Consider the following 13,985-nt stretch of genomic DNA (forward strand, 5'->3'; position numbering starts at 1 on the left):
ATGATTCACACTAATGCATGCCATTGTGAAATATGAGAATAGAAGAGACAAAAGGGGAATTAAAAAGAATGGGAGGAAAAATCTGTAACAAGACTGGAACACAAGTTCTAGAAACCCAGCTCTCTGGAGGCTGAACCAGTAAGGGCTCCAAGTTTGCAAGCCCAATCTGAACAACTTCATGAGATTCTGTCTCAAAATAAAACATAAAAGGAGGGTAGAGGATGGGAGCGCTTGCCTGATAAACCCAAGGACCTTGCTCTGAGATAGGTATATATTAATTCCATGGCTTCGTGCAGCTGAACAAAATAAACACTGCTTTACGCATTAGTTTGGGGTCGTGGTCTGGGGCTTAGCCATTTCCCAGCTGTAAGATTTAAGCAGGTCACTTAATCTCTCTAAATCCCAGGTTGATAATCAGAGAAATCAAGAATTTTATTCACTAAACAAACAGGAGCATGTCCCTGCACCCTGGTGGATTGGAAAGGCACGATCCTTCACGTCGCATCCAAGGACAGAAGTCATCAGGAGGCTGGGTGTGTACAGAGTGTGGGAGAAGGGTGCTGGCTTACTTTCTGTATTGCTGAGGCAAAATGCTTGACCAAAGTGACTGGAGAAAGAGTTTATCTGGGTCACAGGTCTTCAGTGCATTGCACGGAAGTCACAGAGGCAGGAGTGGACTGGTCACATTGTGTCTACAGTCCCAGTTAGGATGGCTGACGCCCAGCTAGCAATCTCCTTTTATGATAGTTTGAGACTCTAGTCATGGAATGGCATTGTCTACATTTAGGATGTGTCTTCGCACCTCAGTTAAATTAATCTATAAACGTCATTACAGACTTTGATGCAGGCATGCTCATAGTGATGCTCAATCCTATGGAGTTGACAAGAGGCAAAAAGTATCAGAGACTGGCATTTATGGAGCACTTTCTATGTATTAAGCAATATGTCATGCAATCAACCCAGTTATATTATTGGCCTTCTAACTGGAGAAATTAGCACTCAAAAAAGCAGCCATTTCACTCTAGAAATAACTGAATGGAAGGATTTAGGCTTAAATCTATCACGTTCATATTTCATTTTCTCTTCAAAAACAGACACCTCCCTAAAGGGTACTAGACCTACATAAGGAAGAGGATAAGTCAGCAAAGATTCCCAGAAAAGACCATTCCGAGGGGGGGGGGGAGGATATGTGGATTTTACTGGCCATGGAGAAATCTGGACATAAAATCTTTCTCTCCCATCAGTGTCTTAGTGCTGTCCTGTTTATGAAGCTTCATTCCGTAAGTCTTTGAGCATCTATTCCATGCCAGGGACTGTACTAGGCACTGACATATACAAAAGTAAAACAAAAACAAAGCAAGAGAAACAAAATAAAATTGTGCATCAGAGAAGCTTGTAGCATCATAGTAAGAGGTGTTCCTGTAGATCATGAAAAGGGATGTGGTAGGCGCACCTGGCAGAAGGGAACCATGGCTGGAGAAAGGTGGGAGCAGGGGAGTCTTCTCAGACGTGCACCAGGACTGAACCTAGAGGAGCAGGCAGGGTGAGGAGGCAGCTGCGGGAAAGAGTTACCAAGCATCAGAGACGATGGCCTGGGCCACAAACAACTTGGTGAATCAGGGGAGAGCAGATCTCACAGTCCAGTCAGAGTGCAGAGGAGGATCTGGAAGAGATGAACCAGCTTATGTAAGGATTCAAGTCCTAGAGAGTTTGGGTTCTAAATTGCATATTAATATGGAAAGAAAGGGTGAGGTTTGCAATGCATGTTCACGGCAGTATGAAGAGTGCATTAGAAGGAGGGAGGCTGGAAGCAGGGAGGTCAGCAAGGAGGCTAGTGAATTATTCACAGAAAAATGGTAAGTGACCTGAAGCAGGTAGTGATAGAGATGAAGAAAGACAGATGGATTTAAGGCTATACAAAAGCACTTAGCTCCCAACCATGCCTACTCCATTTCTGCTAAGATTTCTTCATCACAGGACATGCTCTGTAACTTGAGAGAGGACAGCAGACCCATCTGCAGAATAAGTGTGTTCATCGTGTGTCCTCATTAATGATATAGACCCCATTAATGTTATAAAAAGAGGTTTAGGGACAATGAGCCAGAGACTGCCAGAGGAAAAGGACAGGGATGAGCATTCTTGGCAAACATGGTGCAAAGGAATGTGGGAAAGAACAGCGCACCAGGTTTTGAAGCTATGAGAAGCTCTTTATGGTAAGAATTAAGGCAGTTTGGAAACAGTGAGTAGACAAGAGAGGGTAGGTATGAGCCAAATTCTAAGGAACTCCCTGTATATGGTTGAAACTACTCACGGGACTTCAAGGACTACGGGAGAATGCCAAATAATTCAGCCAGAGCACATTATAAAAATGCCATCCCTTTAGTAGTTTCAAAGAGAACTCAGGAGATAAATAGCCACTTTTGGAGGGTTTGTATCAAATAAACTATGAAGGAAGAAGGGAAATGGAGAGGAAAATGCTTTTAGAGATACTTTGGAGGTAAAAGGATCATCATGGCTTGATGAATAGGTTAAAAAATATGAATGAATTCCTAGGCCTTAGTTTGAAGAGCTAGATTATATTTTTAAGTTAGTCCTTCACAAAAATATAAACCAAGGAAGGATGGTAGTGGATCAATCAGAGCCGCACAGGAACCAGGTGACTCAGTTGTGTTTTCTGAAGAGAGTTTTCAATGAACAAAAGATGTATAGAAATCAACAAGAGATAGGTGCTCAGATACCCAAGGTGCAACAGCAGTGAGAAGACATTACTACCTGACAGTTTGAAGGCACAGGAAGAAAAATAAAATTAGCAGAATGTTATGAGGTTCGATGGGCATAGCAGATACTGTAGCCACAGAGATTCACTGGGAACATCACCAAACAGGGAGGAGTCACTGCCTGACCTCATGATCCTTCCACCCTTTCATCTGTTGCTAGGACACTATTCTGGCTAAACCTGAATGCGGTCTCAAAGAAGTCATCAGTAGAGAGCAGCATTCCAAGGTGTAGAACCAAGCACATAAGAGGGAAGAGAGGTTACAGAGGACAAGCAAATAGGAGAGGATTTTAAAAGCAAACAGTTAATCCTGTCAATATTTTGACATCTAGATGTCTGTGAGGGAGAGATGAAGCTCAGCAGTGCACTCAGCTATGAATAAATCTTTGGGTATTGTTGCTAAGTTTAGTGATGTCCAATAGTTCCTTCTCAAGGATTCTTAGGAGAATTAGGTAAGATATCAATCCTTTAGAAAGTACTTGGGGATTAAGTATGCATCTTGTATTCCGTGGAGAAATTACAACAGTGCCAATAGTGTGTACCTTTCAGTAGGAGTATGGGAGCTCTTGTATCTCTTCAATAGTAGGCAAGATTCACGAAGCACTGTGGAACCGGGAGCAAAGCAACAAGCCATCTCTGGTTTCTTTTGTGATGGGAGTCTTGCTCTACGGCCCAGGCGAGCCTTGAAGTCCAAATTTTCTTGAATGCTTAATTGCAGGCATCAGCTTAACAGTCCCTCCAACCCTCTCTTAAAACAGACTACTCTCTCCAAATCTTTGTCATATTCAACACCCCCCCCCACACACACACATACACATATACTTCTGCTTTGGGGTAATTTATTTTCTCTATTTTTTTAATCTTTAAAGACACTATCTAATGACATATGTAAATATAAATACTATCATTTTGACTATAGTCCTGGGAATGAAGTGTAATTTAGTGCCCTAAGGCTTACCTAGAAACAATGTGTGCATATGCCTATATATGTGTGTCTCTTATAGACATGTGCAGTATTGGAGATGAAACTAAGGGCCTGACCACTATAGCCGAGCCCGATATCTAACTGGAATATACTTTGAATGAAACCTATTCCGCGTTATGCCTTCATCCACCAGAAAATCTCCCGTGGTGCATCACCAGCTATGCATCTGACAGTGTGAAGTGCCCCAGACTGCACTGTAGCTCTTCATGCACCTGGGAGGTCATGTGACAGCACTGCCTGCTGCTACTGTCCTTTGGGCACTTGCTGACTCATGATTGCAATTCTTTTCCCCTCTGGAGCTGGTGAAAGTATTTGTAAGTATTCTCAGTAGTGGCAAACACATCTCCTGAAGAGAAGATTGATTTTGTATATAACTAGAAGCCATTTGGGCATTAATGGTCAGCATGAAGAACCTTCCCAACTTGTAACTCATAGAAGGTAGAAGGAAAGTGGACCCGACCTCACAGTTACTGCTTTGCAATGCAGGGGCAAGTCATTTTATTTTTCTTTTTAAAATTCAGACCTATTAAAGCATGCATTTTCAGAATCTACTAATGTAAATACATTTGGGTAACCAAGCTGGCTCATATAACCTTTAATAAAGAAACAAGGTGACTTGTTGTTTTGTTTTGTTTTGTTTTTTCGAGACAAGGTTTCTCTGTGTAGTAGCCCTGGCTGTCCTGGAACTCACTATGTACACAAGGCTGGCCTCAAACTCACAGAGATCCTCCTGCCTCTGCCTCCCGAGTGCTGGGATTTAAGACGTGCACTACTACCACCCTGCTGCAAAATAGCTATTTTAAGTGATGAGGGTTTGGCTTATCTGCTAGCAAGAGCTCTGAAGAGAGCCCCCAAATAGGAAACTTGGAAACACTCTTAAGTTATGGCATCACACTTGGAGCAAGTGTGTGTTTTCTTAAAGACACAACTTTCGTTCATTCTCGTGAGGATTATTTATTAATAGCCATGGAAGTCCTACATGGTCATTGAACTCTTTAGTCCTATATAACAGTTGCTACATCTTTCAATAAATCTTAAGACACTGCCAAATATTAATGTCACAGCGTATTTCTTCCTATAAAGATCCCCATCCTCCATCTAGACTTCACTCTAGACTTTGCACACCTATAGAATGGAGGCAAACTTGAACTTTAATTGGAGGGGTAGAAGAAGAGAGAGAAAGAACACAGAAGCCTCAACTCTTTAATTGGGGTGGCCATTCTTACTGGGTTTTGAATTTATAGATACCAGAGAGCTGTCTTCAATGATTTGTCTACTCTGGGTAAAGATGAACAAGTTTGAATGGGGTATCAAAATGGGCAATTGCTGCTAATCCACTTGTGGTTTACATTGGCCATTAGAATGAGGGTCTATTTGTTTCCTACGTAAATAAACAACTTTACAAACCTGGGATGTTTTCTGAGAAGTCATCTGACTCATTTACCTGATGGAAGATGTAATCATTTGCTCGATCTAGAGATGTGCTTCTCTGCCGTAGACATGGTCTTCGAATGGAGACAGATATGTGCATGAAGATCCACACTGAGTCGAAGCAGCTGGACCTGCAGTAACGGTAGCCCACTCCTTTCTCAACTCTGTTCTTGCTCACTCTCTGTGGTGGTCAGAACGCCCTGTATACAAGCACAATCTCAAACATTTGGCTAGCAGATGACTGTTTGGGAAAGTTGTGGCATTTTTGGGAGGCATAGCCTCGCTGTGGAAACTTTGGGAGATATAGTAGTCACTGATTTGGGAAAGGGTTGCATTTTTTAGATAAGTACCACTTCTCATTTATTCTCAGTTTCCTAATTGAGGAAAGTCACATACATCTACACATCATTATTTTTAATTTGAAAGAATAAAAAATAATAAAGACTAATAAGCAAGGTGACCATCCAGCCTAGAGATCCTGCCGTCATGTCTCTCTCGGCATGACGAGTATTGCCTCAACCTGGGAGCACCAAAATGAACATGCCCTCCTTAACTTGCTTCTTGTCAGCTATTTGATGACAGAAACTAGAAAAGAAATGCATCTCTCCACCCGAATCTTGCTGAAATGCAAATAGAGTACCCCACTGAATTTTGGTGAACAAATCTACCAGGGTCTGGAGAGAATGCTCAGGGCTTAAGAGTGTGTGCTCATATAAAAGAGCCAAATAATTCCCAGCATCCATTTGGGGTACCTCACAATCACCTGCGACCTCAGCTCCAAGGCATTTGACACCCTCTTCTGGCCTCTGAGGGTGGAACACTCACATGCACATACCCACAGAGACACATACATTTACACATAATTATTTTTTAATCTTAAAGAGTAAACTTGATTGTATCCCTCCTTTCTTACATGCCTTCAAATGATGTATATGGCTAGTAAGAAAGACACTTAAGCTTTTTTTTTTAGTCTAGCATATTAAGTTCTGCTTGAATTAATGCCTACCTGTTTCCCCAGCCTTGTCTCAAGCCTCTCTCTAGTTGCTAGGCCATGGAGACCACCTAGCTCTTTAAATATGCTGGTGTGTCTTACCCGAGGCCTGTTCTGTTGTTTCTCCAGCTCGGAATGCTGCTTTTCTCCTCTTCCACTTGAGTTTCAATTACTGCTCATTTAGATCCCAGCTGTAGAGTACCTTTCACCACCCAATCCTTCCCCACAGAGTTGGTCAGCCTCTCCCTGCCCCATTACACATCATAGGCTGTATATCTCAGAGCTATCACGTAATAGTTTTTTTTATTTTAATTTTTTTTAATTTTTGTTTTTTTTTCGAGACAGGGTTTCTCTGCAGCTTTAGAGCCTGTCCTGGAGCTAGCTCTTGTAGACCAGGCTGGTCTCGAACTCACAGAGATTCGCCTGCCTCTGCCTCCCGAGTGCTGGGATTCAAGGCGTGCGCCACCACCGCCCGGCTTCGTAATAGTTTTTTAAGCCACAGGTTTAAACGTAAACCTTGGCATTTGAGATTATTTGATTCACTGCTATTAGGTTAAAATGCAGATGTCTCATCTACTAGATTTTAAATTCAATGAAGTCAGAGACCATGTTGCTCTGCTCACTGTGATCTCTTCCTGGCACACAAACATCAATGAGTAAGTCTCATTGAACAAATGCCTGAATGAGAAGGTCAGAAATCCGCATGGGCAGAGATAAGTACTTGCGATTTGGGAGAATGCGGTTGAATCCATGAATACAGACACTTAATAGACATTTGTGAACACATATTGATTGTTAAAATTATGCTCCTGAGAAATGGGAGGTAGGAAGGAAGGTTATTAGTTAGCAGAGTGAATACTATGCTATTTATCCATCGGTCACCTTCTGTCAATTTTTGTTCGTTCTGATGCCTACTCAACCAACTTCACACTAATATAATCCAGGCACGTGGCTCTCTGATTATCTTGTTCTAGAGATGTGAGAGAAATTAGAGAGCAAAGTGACTAGCTCAATTGCTTGGTGGTTTCTCTCTTACATCAGTTAGTTAGAGCAAATGAATCAATAATATAAACTATATTTTGGGTATTTTAAAATGGAGTTACACTTTTGATTGACGTTTCTATGCTATGGTTGCTAGGCTGCAAAATTATAATTTTATTAATAGCAGTAACGTATTTGATTTATTTTCTTACCTTAGTGAAACAACAATCCCACCTCTGCATGAAACAGAATAACTTAATTGTTGACTTCATGACAGAAACAGCAATGCTGGCGAAGAAAATTCGTGGCCTGTTCTTGTGCTCTGAATAAAAGATGTAATCGGATGCAATCATTTCATTAATACACACATGGCCCTGTAATGGAAATACTGGGGAGCAGATGGCCAGGAGGGGACTGAGATGAAATGAGATGGGTGTTTTCACTTTAGCAACTAACTACTTAGCCTGTGTGGATTATATTAAGTACTTACAGACCACATGAACACATTTCAGAATGAAATTCTGGCTTTGTGTCCAGTAGCAGCCGTTCCTACCGTGAGGAAAAAGCCCACTTCGCTGGGTTTGTTAAAAAGCTATCACTACTCGGCAGTTAATAGCGTACATTATTGCAGTAGGGTTCGAATGTGACTGTGTATTGGAGTCAGAATAAGCTAAATACAAATGCATAGATGTCACTTCCAGGGACGCTGACTTAATTGGTCTGGAGGACGGCTTGGGCACAACTGTGTTTTAAAACTCCCTGGTTATCTTAAGATGTACCAACTATAAGAATCATTGTATTTGTGTGATTCCCATATTTTCACACATTGGACACTTTATAGATCAATAAATGAAGCAAGTGCTTTTGTGGTATACCATTTGGAAAGGCTTAGATATCCCTTACTCCCAAATAGCTGTTCGCTTCTTAAAGCACTGCCTTTGAACAGCTACCTAAAAATGTTCATTTCTTTGGATGAAGACTTTGCAACTTAAATAAGGCTAATTCCTCTGAGAGGGATAATACATTAAGTGGTTATCAGTTATTAACACCCCGTGTGTGTTCCTTTATCGGATTACTTTCCTTTGTGGTGGTGGAGTAAGGGGTGGGAGTGGGTGAAGTGTGGTGAAGGAAGACTCAGGGATCAACAGGATATGGAATCAAGGTTAGTCACAAACATGGGGTATTAGTCCAGTCTATAGTAAGGATCAGTTTGACTAAGGGTCTATTCCGAGAGTCTCAACCTTCCTAATGCTGCGACCCTTTAATACAATTCTCCATGTTGTGGTGACCCCAACCAGAGACTTACTTTGTTGCTACTTCATAATAATGTTGCTGCTATGGATCGTAATGTAAATATCTGCTATGCAGAATATTTGATAAGTGATCCCCTTAAAGGGGTCACATCGCAAAGGTTGCTAACGGCTGGATTAGACTAAACATGGGCTGAGTGGCAAGTGTCCTGTCGCTAGTCTGACTCATCTGCAGAAACAAGGGGCCCTCCATAGCAGTCTTTGCTGCGGGTGCCTAGGAGAGAGTAGAAGGCAGGTTGGTTGTCAAAAGCAACCTCTGACCTAAACAACGCTGAGTCTCCGGAATCCTGATGAAGCAGATGTTGGCTTCTGGAAGTCAAGAAGCAGGCAGCCAGTAGAGTCCACATGGAGCTTGGACATAAGCTCCGCTTAGAGATGCTTCCTCTGGGAACTCCTCCCTACCCCACCTTATCACATGGGAAGCTTCAATAAAGCGGCAGGAAGAACTCAACTCTTAGGTCTGACTTTCAGCATCACAGTCTGGGGTAAAAGAGGCAGAGGCAGAGGCAGGTGCATATGACAACCAAAAAATATTCTCCCAGTCTGACCATTTCTCAAGGGCAGGCCCTACCCACATGTATTTCCCCTGTAATTTCCTCATCTCTTTTATACAGACTGGAAACTCAGCAGGAAGTCTGGCTATCTCCTGCATGGCTGGGGCTCTGGGTGGACAGTGACAAAGAGATCGTGGAGAGGCGGGGACCCAGACGCCAGGATGGCTCTTTGGCACTGTCGATGAATAACTTCTGAATAGCTTCGACTTAAAAGAAATCTCTTCCTGTGGGTCTAATGAGCCTCCCTGGGAAGCTCCCAATGTGAATAGGAATCACGACTTGACAAAAACGGGAAAGATTATGTGTCAGCAGGACTGATTTGATTCTTAATGGAGTGTTAGTTTATTTGCTGTGATTTCACACATCTGCCTTGGCCACAATGCCATATTGCGTTAATCCCTGAGACATTACTGCACAAGGTATATTTTTTTATATACAAGGTGAATGAGAAATGGGGAATTTGTACATGGTTTTTTAAGTACAGTCTCTTTATTCAAAGGACTAGCAGGAGGAGGATGGTAGATTTGACCATCAGTTAGAAACACGATTTCTTGAGGCTAAGTCACAGTTTGGAATTTGGGCTCATGGATGACGACAGATTCTGGCCATATTTAGGGCTGTTTATGATCAGTGGGTTGAACAGCTTTATTCCCCTTTGAGACGGTAAATTTTGTGCATCTCTCAAGGCAAGCGTTTCCCTAAAAATCTGGGCTGAGATTTAAACATATGGAAGAAACAAAAGATAAAAAAAGGGAGACATCACTTTGCACCAACGAGTAAATTTCTTTCGCCATTTATGTGCTTCTAAGTCTCCTAAGGCAAGTTAGTTTTATCCCTTCAGAAGGCAATTTGATGTTCTCATTGGTGAACAGATGCATGCAGGCCACTGGGGGAAGTGAATCTCAGTGAACTCTGCTCGTGAATGAAATGTGAAAGACCTTAACTCTGAGACCAATCCGAAACAGAATAGAGTCTTTCCCCATCACACAGATCCTGGGAGGCTGCAGATGTTTGTGCTTCCCAGGAGAGATGTATCCAGGGCTCTGATCAGCTTTCCAAGGCCACCTTGCTGATGCTGCTGATGCTGCAGCCTAAGCTTTGCTGCTGCAGCAGTCCCTGGGTTAGTTTAGCAAGTGCCAAGACCACAGCGAGGAGGCAAAGAATGGAGAAGACAACAGCAGGGACCAATAGTTAGCAAGAAGGCTCTCTCCCAAGGAATCCAGGCCATCCCTAATGTGTTAAGAGTCCCACATGCCAAACAGATCCCTTTCCTGTCTGAAATACAATTACATCATAGAGGAGAAGTGAGATGACCTCCAATTAGGGAACATGTAGCCCTCCCAGGTCACAAGAGCTAGTTGGCCTGTGTGTCTTCATCATACTCCAACAAATATTTGATTTCCACAGTGCTAAGACACTGTGGAAAGCACTATGAGGAATACATGCCCTCTGTTCTCCCAATAGCATATGTTCTAGTAAAGCAGAGGTAAAAAGAACAACATTCATTTTTACAAGTATGGAGTTTGGTGAGATTTCAGTTACCAGATATTTGAAGCTGCATTGTTCACAAGTTCATGTAGGACCTGTAGTTGAAGGAAATAGGGTTTCAAGTATATATAAAGATGAGCGCACATCCAGACACACCCACATAGTAATATTTATCATTGTTAGTAACTCTACATTCCATTCCTGGGTCAGAATATTAATTCTACACCCTACCATACCCTTTGCTAGTCTCTGCAGCTTCTTTCTTCTAGCTGAGATAAAGCTTTTCCTGCTTGGTCAATGGGCATGGCTAGCTGCTAAGACAGGGATTCACAAAGAGAGCAAACCAGAAGTCATTGTGATTTAGATAATCACAGGTGCCTACGTCTCTACAATCAAAACCACTCTAAAGGTCAGGGTCTTCTCCATTTTACATTATGTCAGTCTTCCCAAAGACTCCAAACACCATATTTGTCACTGTATGCTACAGAAACTATGCGGCATGAATTATGATCTCTATTCCCCAAAAATTTATGGTCCAGGAATAGGGCCAAAGCCAGGAGATCCACCTTCACTATAACATGAACAGTCCCTGTGAACTTTCGCTTACCAAGTCACAGATAGGTCTGTTTTCAGATCTGTGAAGAATGGGGAGAGGTTTCCTGACTTCCGGGTTTCATTCCTACACTAGCAAGCATGGAATGTAAATGTTATCCAAATTTTAGGTGACAAGAGTTTGACCCTTCCACAGACTAATTTAGCAATCTGGTACGGCAGTTCAGAGTCTGTATTCTTCACCTACCCAGGTGGCCTACTGGACACTAAGATTAATTCTATGAGTCCTATATTTGATTATCATCCGATGCCCTTGCTTTAGTCTTGTAGAATGAGCTTCAAATTAGAACTAATGGGAGGAACTTTGCAGTTGACTTAAATAAGTAGCTACAATCAGAGAGGAATTGAGAAGTCAGAGTCTACCCAGATGAAATAATGCCCCCAGGAAACTCAGAAATGTCCAGCTGTACACTGAACCTCTTTATATTTAATGCAGAACAATCAAGGCAAATTATTCATTGAAAATGGCGTAGATTGGGCTCAAAAGAGGAAGGGGAAGCATAGATGTGCTAAACCACGTTTGCATGATTTCTGAAAATAAAAATAGTTAAAAGTTGGATCTTTTCTGGATTTTGTAGTCCCAATCTTTGGAGTGACACTTGCATTTTATTTCTAGATATCTTTGCACCTCTTGAACATTCAGGCTTTTGACCTCTGAAAATAAGAAAGTTTCGAATTTATAAGGAATCTCAAATAATGAAATTTAAATTGATGAATATTCTAAGCTTATTTCTTGTCCCATGGAAGTTTTATTGTATATAATTTTGATTTCCTAGCTGTATTTTAATACAGTTTCACACAGAAATTAGGGTTTGTGCTTTTTCTGTTTATTGCAGTGCAGTAAACAACTAAAATTTTGATAAATAAAATAAAAACACTTGTGTTTAAAATATGGGAAGAATAAGTTTTGTAGCATCAAAAACAAAGTAATTAATATATCATAGGCTCTACATAGAAGTGTTTTGAGTGTTTATATACCAATGGTACATGTGGGTCTTCCATGTGTCATACTGAAACATATTAAAAAAAATAAACTGCTTATTAACAATTCCGTCATAGCCTAGTGATTGAAATTTGCATTATACTCACTATCTATAAAGGTTTGGCAAGACCTAAGAACAGAAGATGATTTTGAGTTATGTAGTTTATTAGGGGACATTTAAAGGTTGTTAATCAGATTGCCCTTGGTATTTTCTCATTCATTTTCTCTCTGTGTTTCTTTACTCCAAAAATGTCTGCCATAGATGAAATACAGGGACTCAAGGGAGCAAAGACAATGTGCATCACGTTTGAGACGAGGGAATCACCATCCATCTGTTAGCCAACTGGAAAAAATTTCTTTCTATTTCCATTCTTGTGCATATCTTTCTGCCAGGAGGGTGAAGCCACCCCTACCTTAACGGTAGCATTCCCTTTAAACCCTCCATATTTCTCCATCTCTGGTGGACGCCTTCACTACTGTCTATGAAGATCGGCTTCCCTGGGCTAAAAGTGTCAGCCCCAAGAGACAACCTTGGTGCAATCATCCCACAGTTGCTCAAGCTTGTGTTCAGTCTGTAAGCAGTATGCATGCAGAATGGGATGTGTGGGGGACTCCAGGCTCTACTCTGCACCTTGCCTCCCAGTCTCAGGGCCACCTGGTACCCAACTGACTCAATTGTTCTAGAATCAAAGCACATTCTAGTGTAACTTATATAATACACATATGTGTGTGCTCCCTGTGGGTAATTAAGGCTGCTTTATATTCCTAAAACCAGCTAGCAATCCTTTCCCAGTCAGATTTTTGAAAGGACAACAAGTCCTTACTCACTGTGCTTTTGGTATTTATGTGAAACACCCCCAACTTTGATGTCTCCTAAAACTGACCCTTAGCTAATTAGCAGCCTGCCGTGATTATTTCAATTTTCCTGGGACCAATTAAGTGGGAGCGGTAGAGGGAAGTGACAAAAAAAATGTAAATTTAAAAAACCGATTCTAGAATCTGCTCATTGAGGGAGGGAGAAAAAGCAAAGGCTCAATAAGGAGAGAGTGTGGGGCGGGGGAGTGCGGGTGAGATTGTGAGCTGCTGTTGCGCTACATGAATACTGGGTCTTAAAATTCAGGCTGGACCGTGCTAACCTGAAAAGTACCCCCTGCTCCCATCAGTTACGTGCAACTGAAAACGCAGCCTCCTCATCCATGCAGGGAGAAATGGGAACTCATCGTGGCTAGACCACTGACTCGCTGCTAGGCACCTGTTTGGTTGGCAAATACTTTGTACCCAGACCTTCAGGCTTAGAACACCTCCACACCAGCAGTTAGGCGTCTACCACCTAGTCTCAGCAGATCTTCCTCACTCCCGCACCTGATCAACTCACCGAAGCCAGGACCCTCTGCAGCACTCCCGCCGGAGGCTGTCCTCTCCCGGTAAGGGCTAAGAAGAGCCCTTCCCCCAACCAGCACCACGCTCTGGAAAAGGAATTTCAGTGGTGCTTCGAAAGGCCCAAAGCTAAAGGTGAGGAACAGGCGGGGGAGACCGGCTAAGCTACCTACTCGGGTCCCTCCTCACTCACCCACGAGTCTGCTCCTCCAGCGGGAGGCCGGCGGCCAGGTGAGGTTACCTGGGAGCCCCAGAAACCCCGAGGGGCGCTGCAGTCCTTGGTATCCCCAGCCCCGGCGCAGCGGGGGACTCCAGACCGTCTCCTCCTCCCCCACCCCCCCGTGGCGCGCGGCGGCGGCCCCTCGGGCTCCGACGCTCGGCGACAGCCGCACGCCGCGCTCTGCTCCCCTCCGCCGACCTGGCGTGACGCAGGCGGAGACTACTTAAGGGCGGATTAGAGGCGGTGGCCGCGGATTCCCCAGCCCCGCAGCCAGCACT

This window comes from Arvicola amphibius, chromosome 5 (genome assembly GCF_903992535.2).
Source record: "Arvicola amphibius chromosome 5, mArvAmp1.2, whole genome shotgun sequence".
In the NCBI taxonomy this organism is placed as follows: Eukaryota; Metazoa; Chordata; class Mammalia; order Rodentia; family Cricetidae; genus Arvicola; species Arvicola amphibius.